The 8,114-nt window shown below is 47.0% G+C and overlaps 1 pseudogene; it reads right to left on the minus strand.

Annotated features, from left to right (window-relative positions):
* Nucleotides 1-5,116: 5,116 nt before the first annotated feature.
* LOC136488893 (uncharacterized) lies at nucleotides 5,117-6,129 on the minus strand (annotated as a pseudogene).
* Nucleotides 6,130-8,114: the final 1,985 nt, after the last annotated feature.

The raw sequence follows: 8,114 nt of genomic DNA on the forward strand, positions 1-8,114 counted from the left end.
GTTCACCCTTGGCCATAAGGCATAGGTGTGTAGAGGATGATGGTGGTGGTGGCGGTGAAGGTGATGAAGAGTCAATAACAATTGTGGCCACCTTCTCATTGTCACTATCATCATCGGATGAGCCACTAGATGAATCAATGTCCATGAGCCAATCACCGATGATGTATGCCTTTCCACTCTTCTTCTTCTTGTGGAAGTCTTTCTTCTTGCCATCTCTCTTTATGTATGGCTTGTTTTTCTTCTTCTCATCTTCTTCTTCATTACTTGAGTCATCTTTCTTGCCCTTGTACTTGTTCTTGAACTTGTCTTTCTTGGGCTTGGTGCATTGGTGTGCTAGATGACCAAGTTCTCCACAATTGTAGCAATCCATCTCGGAGATTGGCTTCCTTCTAGAGCTAGTGAAGAACTTCTTCTTCTTTCCATCGAACTTGATGCCACTCTTGTTGAGCTTCTTTAGCATCTCGATGGTTTTTCTCACCATGAGAGCAAGACTTGCATCATCAACTTCATCATCACTTGAGCTCTCATACTCAAGTCTTGCTTTGCCCTTCTCTTAGCTAGCTTTGAATGCTAAGTCCTTTTCTTTCTTCTTTGTAGAGGATGAGCCATATTGAGGTGTGATGTGCATGTACATCTCATGAGCATTGATCTTTCCCAAGATTTGTGTCGGTGTAGCGATGGAAAGATCACCTTGATGAAGCACGATCACAATATGCCCATATTTGTCAATGGGGAGGACACTCAAGATCTTTCTTACAACATCAGATGGTTGCATTTGAGTGAGTCCAAGCCCATTGACTTCCTCTACAAGAACATTCAAGCGTGAATACATTTCATTAGCACATTCTTTAGGAAGCATCTCAAAGGAGTTACGCTTTTTCATGACAAGATGATAGCATTCCTCATGCTCACTCTTCGTTCCCTCATGGAGCACACAAACGTCTGACCATAGAGCATGGGTGTCTTTGTGGTTCCTCACTTGGTTAAACACATCTTTGCAAAGGCCTCTAAATATGGTGTTTCGAGCCTTTGCATTCCATTTCTCGTAATTCACCTCATCGCCTTGTAGGTTAGTAGCATCCTGAGGTTTTGGGAAGCCTTGTGAGCCGGCTCTAAGTATTCCAACATCTAGAGCTTCTAAGTACGCCTCCATGCGAATTTTTCAATATGAAAAATTACCCCCCTCAAAGATAGGAGGAGGTCCATCCCCATGAGACATCTTTCTCTAGGTGGTTAAGCCTAAATACGTGAGCACGAGGCTCCGATACCAATTGAAAGGATCAAGATGCCCAAGAGGGGGGGTGAATTGGACTAATTCTAAATTTCTTTGCAATAATTAAATACAATGGTTAGCCTAATTAACCCCTTGTGCCTAGAAAGTGTTTCTAATATTCTCCCACACAAAGAATCTTGCAACCTAAGTTCCAATCCGACTCTAGCATGGCAATTCTATGAATGTAAAGATTAGTATTGAATTGCTCAAAGTAAATGCTCAAAGTAAATGCTCAAAGTAAAGAGAGAAGGAGAAACGCGGCGATGTTTTGCCGAGGTATCGGAGAGTCGCCACTCCCCACTAGTTCTCATTGGAGCACCCGCGCAAGGGTGTAGCTCTCTCTTGATCCACGCAAGGATCAAGTGCTCTCTATGGGTTGATTCTTTGACACTCCGTCGTGGTGAATCACCCACAACCGCTCACAACTTGAGTTGGGTCATCCACAAGCTCCGCCGGATGATCATCAAACTCCCAATCACCACCAAGCTGTCTAGGTGATGGTGATCACCAAGAGTAACAAGCATGAACTCTCACTTGACCACGATAAGCCTAATGAGAAGGGTGGATGCACACTTTGCTACTCTTGATCTCACTGATGAGGGCACTCTTTGGGATTCTTAAATCTCAATCATCTCACTAGGACCTTGCTCTTATTGGCACTCTCAAAGGAGTTTCTCAGCTGATGAAATGAGCAAAAGTACCCCCACACACGAATGGAGGAAGTATTTATAACATGGGCTGAAAACGAACCGTTATGTGCCTCTGCGGGGTGACCAGACGCTTCGGTCATATTGACCTGATGCGCCGGTTAGTTCACCCCGAATTCTAGTGATCAAATAGTGATCGGACGCTGGACAGCGTCCGATCGTGATTTTCCCTCTCTGGAACCTTACTGGAGTCGACCGGACGCTGGCCCTCAGTGTCCGGTCACTTCACCTCTCAGCGTGCGGTCACTTCCAAACGACTTCACCTTGATCAAATGAACTGACCAGACTCTGCGCCAGCGTCCGGTCACACCGAAGCCAGCGTCCAGTCAGTATTTGATCCTCCATTCACTTCCAACTTTCGAACGTACGTGAATGAGGTTTGCTCCAAAGGATCTAAGGCTTTTTAGGAGCTACCTAGTGCTAGGTTTAGCAAGTGTGCACCACACCTGACTCACCTAGGTCTAGCTACCCATTCATACCCCCCTTAATAGTATGGCCAAAGGAAAAAACAAAGCCCTAAACTACTATAAGTGTCTCTTCAACACCAAATGACACTTAGAACTAGTCCATCCTTAACCCTGTCGTCCATCCTTTGAAAACTGAAATGATTTTCATCGTAGGGGCATGACCACCATAATAGCCCAATCGATCTCTATTACCATGACCTAACTTAATTGCCTCTGCAAAACACATGTTAGTCATAGTTAGGGATGAAAACGGATCAGATACGGACGAATATCACCGATATTATATTTGTTTTCATATTTATGTCTGGATTCGGATTCGAATACGGATAGCGTTAACTATGTCGGATAGGATACGATTGGATATCGACATCATAAATATGCGATTTGAGTATTTGGATACGAATACGGTATTGGATGTTGGATATCTGGACTCGGATACGGACAGATCTCAACCCCTCTAAATGGATTCGGTTTCGAATACGGTCGGAAAATATCTGTACCGTTTTCATCCCTAGTCATAGTAATCACGTATTGTCATTAATCACCGAAACTCAACTAGGAGCCTAGATGCTTTCAAGGACGACTTAGCGAGAGGGATGCATGGACCGATGTAGGGGCATACAGGTTCTTTACCATCCTGACTTTCACCTATGAAACCGAGAGTTGCTTGCTTTTATGGACAGAGGGAGTAGCTGTATTCACAATGCTCATGTCATGTTTGCATCCACGTTCTCGCTTGTTGCCATGTTGGAGTAGGAATCAAATTAAATGCGCATTCACAAGAAATTAAATGCGCATTCACAAGAAATTAAATGCGTGTTGTTTCACATACTCACGAGTAAGGCTGGACGAAAAACTCGAAGCTCGTTAGCTCGCTCGGCTCATGGCTGGCTCGACTCGGCTCGGCTCGACTCGTTGTGATAACGAGCCAAGCCGAGCCAAGATTTTAGCTCGTTAGCTATAACGAGCCAACTCGAGCCAGCTCGCGAGCCGCTCACGAGCTAAACGAGCCAAGCTTTCAGGAAAAAAAGTATCAAAACTTGTATTAGTTTTTGTATTACTTCATGTCTTGCACTTTACAATTGACTGGGAACTGGTCTAGACCCTATAAATTGACTGGTAATTGGTCTAGATGCATTTCTTTTGTATTATTATTATTCTCAAACTTTAGATAAATGCAAATATTATATTTTATGTATTTTTTATACCTGGCTCGCGAGCTTAACGAGCCAGCTCGAGCTTTTAACGAGCCGAGCTGAGCTGGCTTTCTGGCTCGTTAGGATAACGAGCCGAGCCGAGCTAGCTCATTATCTTAACGAGCCAGAACGAGCCGAGCCCAAACGAGCCGAGCCGGCTCGTTATCCAGGGCTACTCACGAGAATCATGTACGAGCATTACATAAGGCATTGCTCAGTTCCTCCCCTAAAGTTTACTTCCTATCGCATCGGATGTTTAGACACATTGAGTATTAAATATAGACTAAAAAATAAATTATTGCATAGATTGTGACTAATTTGTGAGACGAATTTTTTAAGTCTAATTAGTCCATGATTTGACAATGTGGTGCTATAGTAAACATCTGCTAATGATGGATTAATTAGGCTTAATAAATTCGTCTCGTGGATTACTGAGGACTTCTGTAATTTGTTTTATTATTACTATCCGAATACTCCCATGTGTCACCCCGATGTGACACCCGATGTGATATCCCTAAACTTTACTCCCTGGACTTAACACTACTGGAGACGCGCTCTTTGCCGAGTGCCTGGGGCACTTAGCAAAGGCCCTATTGCACTCGGCAAAGGCTTTGCCGAGTGCCACACTCGGCAAAGAGCAAACGACTAAGCCGCATCCGACGAAGGGTTCTTTGCTGAGTGCCGTTTGTCGGGCACTCGGCAAAGAAAATTGGCCATCAGCCGTTGATGGCGTCTTTGCCAAGTGCCGGGTCAGGAAGGCACTCGACAAAGCTTTTCTTTTTTTTTGACAAATCCTTTGCCGAGTGCCTTCCTGACTCGGCACTCGGCAAAGATTTTTTTTTTTGAAAAATCCTTTGCCGAGTGCCTTCCTGACCCGGTACTCGGCAAAGAAAAAAATGTTTTTTTAAAAAATCTTTGCCGAGTGCCTAGCTGAGACGGCACTCGGCAAAGAAAAAATATTTTTTTGGAAAATTCTTTGCCGAGTGCCAGAGCCCTGGCACTCGGCAAAGCTGTGAAACACATGGTAGTGTACATAGTTTTGCCGAGTGCCAGGGTACTGGCACTCGGCAAAGAGACCTAGTAGTGCATTTTTTGGCAGCTTTGCCGAGTGCCAGGGCAAAAGGCACTCGACAAAGGCTCTTTGCCGAGTGTTACACTTGGCAAAGTGACCAAAATTTTTTGTTTTTTGCTTTCAATCACTGCAAACACAACATATGACATATATATCACATCCATCACATATATACCACATCCAGCACCTTATATGTCACAATCCATCACACATACCACATGAATCACATCCATTCACCACATGTCACAATAATTCCATCCATTATTCAACAGGATTCCACATCATTCAACAAGTAGTTCAAATCCATCACCATATGTCACAATAACACATGCATGACAACAACATTGTCTCGGATAGAAATCCATTGCGAAGAGAACAAGACATGAAACTACAAGCGCTACTCACTGAAGCGGCCCTTGATGTGGCCATCCCGCTGACGATGGGGAAGGAAACATCTGCTCGTTCGGAGTGCCCTGAGCTGGGTTGTTCGAACCCGCCGACTGAGGCTGCACATAGGAGAAGAGATTGCATGAGACAAGATTAGTTGAATAGTGATTGTAGCAATTCCTTGCATGTGTGACATTACTCACTGGAGTAGCGGAGTGAGGAGGCTGAGGTGGACCCATTAACCCAGGAGGCATAGCAGCACCCGTCGTAGTTTGCATCTAGGCAATAATATCCGCCAACCTTTTCTCCTGGGCGAGTTTGTCGGCCTCCCGCGCGGCTCGCTCGGCCGCCAACCCCAGCTCCAGCTCCTGGGCCCTCCTGTTTGCTTCTTCCACCGGGGCCTACAAATTGTTGCAAAGCTAATGTTACAATAATGCAAAGGAAATAGAGTTGTGTAAAGATCAATGTACGACGAGTAAAACATGAATAACCTAGAGTGTGTCGACCCGGTGCTGTGCAGTGCCCGGCCATGAGCGTATCGCCGGGAGTGAGGAGGCGATCGTGCTCTGTGCTCGGATCTGGGAGAGAGTGGGAGTAGAGGCCGTGTCGATCACGCTGTCGCCAATCCAGTAGCGGCCATGCTTCTTGCCTTGTCCAATCCTCATGACGGTGTTTGCATCAATGTTGTCGGTCTGTGGATCATACTCCGGCCCATGGATCGACCTTGCCACAGCCGTGTACTCCGTGATTTTCTTGTAGGCGCTCGAGTTTGTGTATGCCTCGGCCGGGTCGTCCGGGTTGAAGGAGATGTCAGACGATGCCTTGCCCTTGTGTGCCATGGCAAATGCAGCGAAGTTGGAGCACTCTTGGCCTTGATGTGCCGCCGACTGCAAGAACGAAAACAAGATGATTAGAATTCTTTGCCGAGTTCAACGAAAGCAAGAAGAATAGAAACATGACCACGTACCCATGCTCGGGTGTATCCGGAGAGGTTGCAGTTGCCTTGATGGTGTGATACACCTGGCATGAACAAACGCCGCTGCTGGGCAGCCGCGTGTTGAGCGGCCCACTCCGCGCTTAACCACATGTCCACCATCTCCGCCCAAGCCATGGGGCACCCATTGCACCACCAAGGAATCACCTACACGTCATCAAGTAGTTGACATATTAGAAAAGCAAGTGATTCGTACTTAATCTCAAAAGGAACCAATTTTAATGTTCTTTAGCTACCTCAAGGAACTGGGGTTTGGTCAGCGTCAAGTCTTGTTCTCGGATGTCCTTCTTGGTGACCTTCTGTCCGAGCTTCGTCCCAAAGTAATCTATGATGGCCTGGAGTCGCGCCTCATGATGGACGTTGACGACGCGTTTCCTGCAAGCTCGCTTAGCCACTGCCTCCGCCGTGCCCTCGAATCCGTCATCAAGTTTGAAGTACTCCTGCATATACAGACACGATGTATGCATTTGTTATTTCAAGTAGAGTCCAATGAATGCATTGTATTGAGCCATGTAGTGTGAGGAAGACTTACCCAAAACTCCCGAATGATGAGCGCAGCCACGGTGCCTGCTTCCACGTGGGGGCGGACTCATAGTGGGTAAACATGAAGGCGGTCTCGAGGTTCTCGGCATGCATGACCATGCCAGGGAAGTGGGTCCTGCATAGGAGACCTAGGATGCCATTGACATGGCGGGAGGCAGTGTTCCCCGACACAATCTCCCACCCCCTGCAGAAGTGATTAAGAAAACATATTAGTCTCTATTTTGATATTGAACATAGCATATGAAGTAAAAGTGATAACATGTAAAGGCACTTACCTTTGCCCCTCTGGCGAATCACTGGGCGTAGATGAGTATGCGGTCGGTCAGGGAGGGTGGAGGGTCCTCGCAAGTAGACACCTGACAAACTAGAGAAAGCGGTAGCTCCCGTCCCGCCCCCGTCCTCGTCCTCGTCCTCGTCCGCCTCTTCCTAGACCGGCGTCTCCTCCTCCTCACCCGCCTCCTGCTGCACCTGCTCCTCCTCCTCCTCCTCCTCCTCCTGTTGTTGCTGCTGGACCATGGGCGTGGTCCTCCTGTTCCTCCTGGTCGTGGCCCTCGTGCTCCTCCACCTCATCGAAGACATCCCCTGCTCCTCCTCGCCCCCTTCGCTAGAGGCTCCTACACCAGAGGCTCCATGTTGATCTCGGCCTTGAACCCCATCACACGTCCAATGGCATCGAGTTGACAAACCATTGTCTGATCATGAAGGAGTTTCTGTGCCAAAGACATCATGTCATAGAACGCCTTTGCGGATGCCTCCGTCTCCTCCGCACGTCCATCAGGGATCTGTGCTTGTTGATAGTCATCTAACATGTCTGCAACCCTGCCATCATCATCAACATGCTCGAGGCGTGGTCTCACCACTTCCTCTCTCATCTGATGGGCTTCACCATGGTGGATCCACTGGGTATAGTCCGGCATAAAGCCTTGCTTCTGAAGATGTATACCCATGTTGTCCTTCTTTTGCCATTTTTTGTTTGCACACATGTTGTAGGGACACTTCATTAGATGCGCTCTATTCACACCCCTACCAAATGCATGGTCCAAGAAAGCCTCGGTCTTCTGCCCCCATTCAGTGCTGAAATCACTTTGACTTCTATATCCCATGTACATCCACTCACGGTCATCCATCCTCTAAAATAGATATCAACGAGTAATGTAACCATCAACTGCATCTACGTGGTGTTCCTACTATCTAATAGGTGAGGATAGGTCCTAATCCCACCCGCGGATGCGTAGACGAGGTTAGTTTCCATGGTCTACTCCGAGCCGAGACAGAATTTCGGCAGCACCTCCCCGCTGTTCTCCAGATACACGTCCTGGCAGGGAGAGTGTGTATCCAGAGAACAACATGGAGGTGATGCCAAAACTCTGTCTCAGATTGGAGCAGACCATGGAAACTAACCTCATCTATGCATCCGCGGGCTGTCTAGAAAACGTGGACAATCCGAAATAGATATGGTTATACATATGCAAAGA

This window comes from Miscanthus floridulus, chromosome 10 (assembly GCF_019320115.1).
Source record: "Miscanthus floridulus cultivar M001 chromosome 10, ASM1932011v1, whole genome shotgun sequence".
In the NCBI taxonomy this organism is placed as follows: Eukaryota; Viridiplantae; Streptophyta; class Magnoliopsida; order Poales; family Poaceae; genus Miscanthus; species Miscanthus floridulus.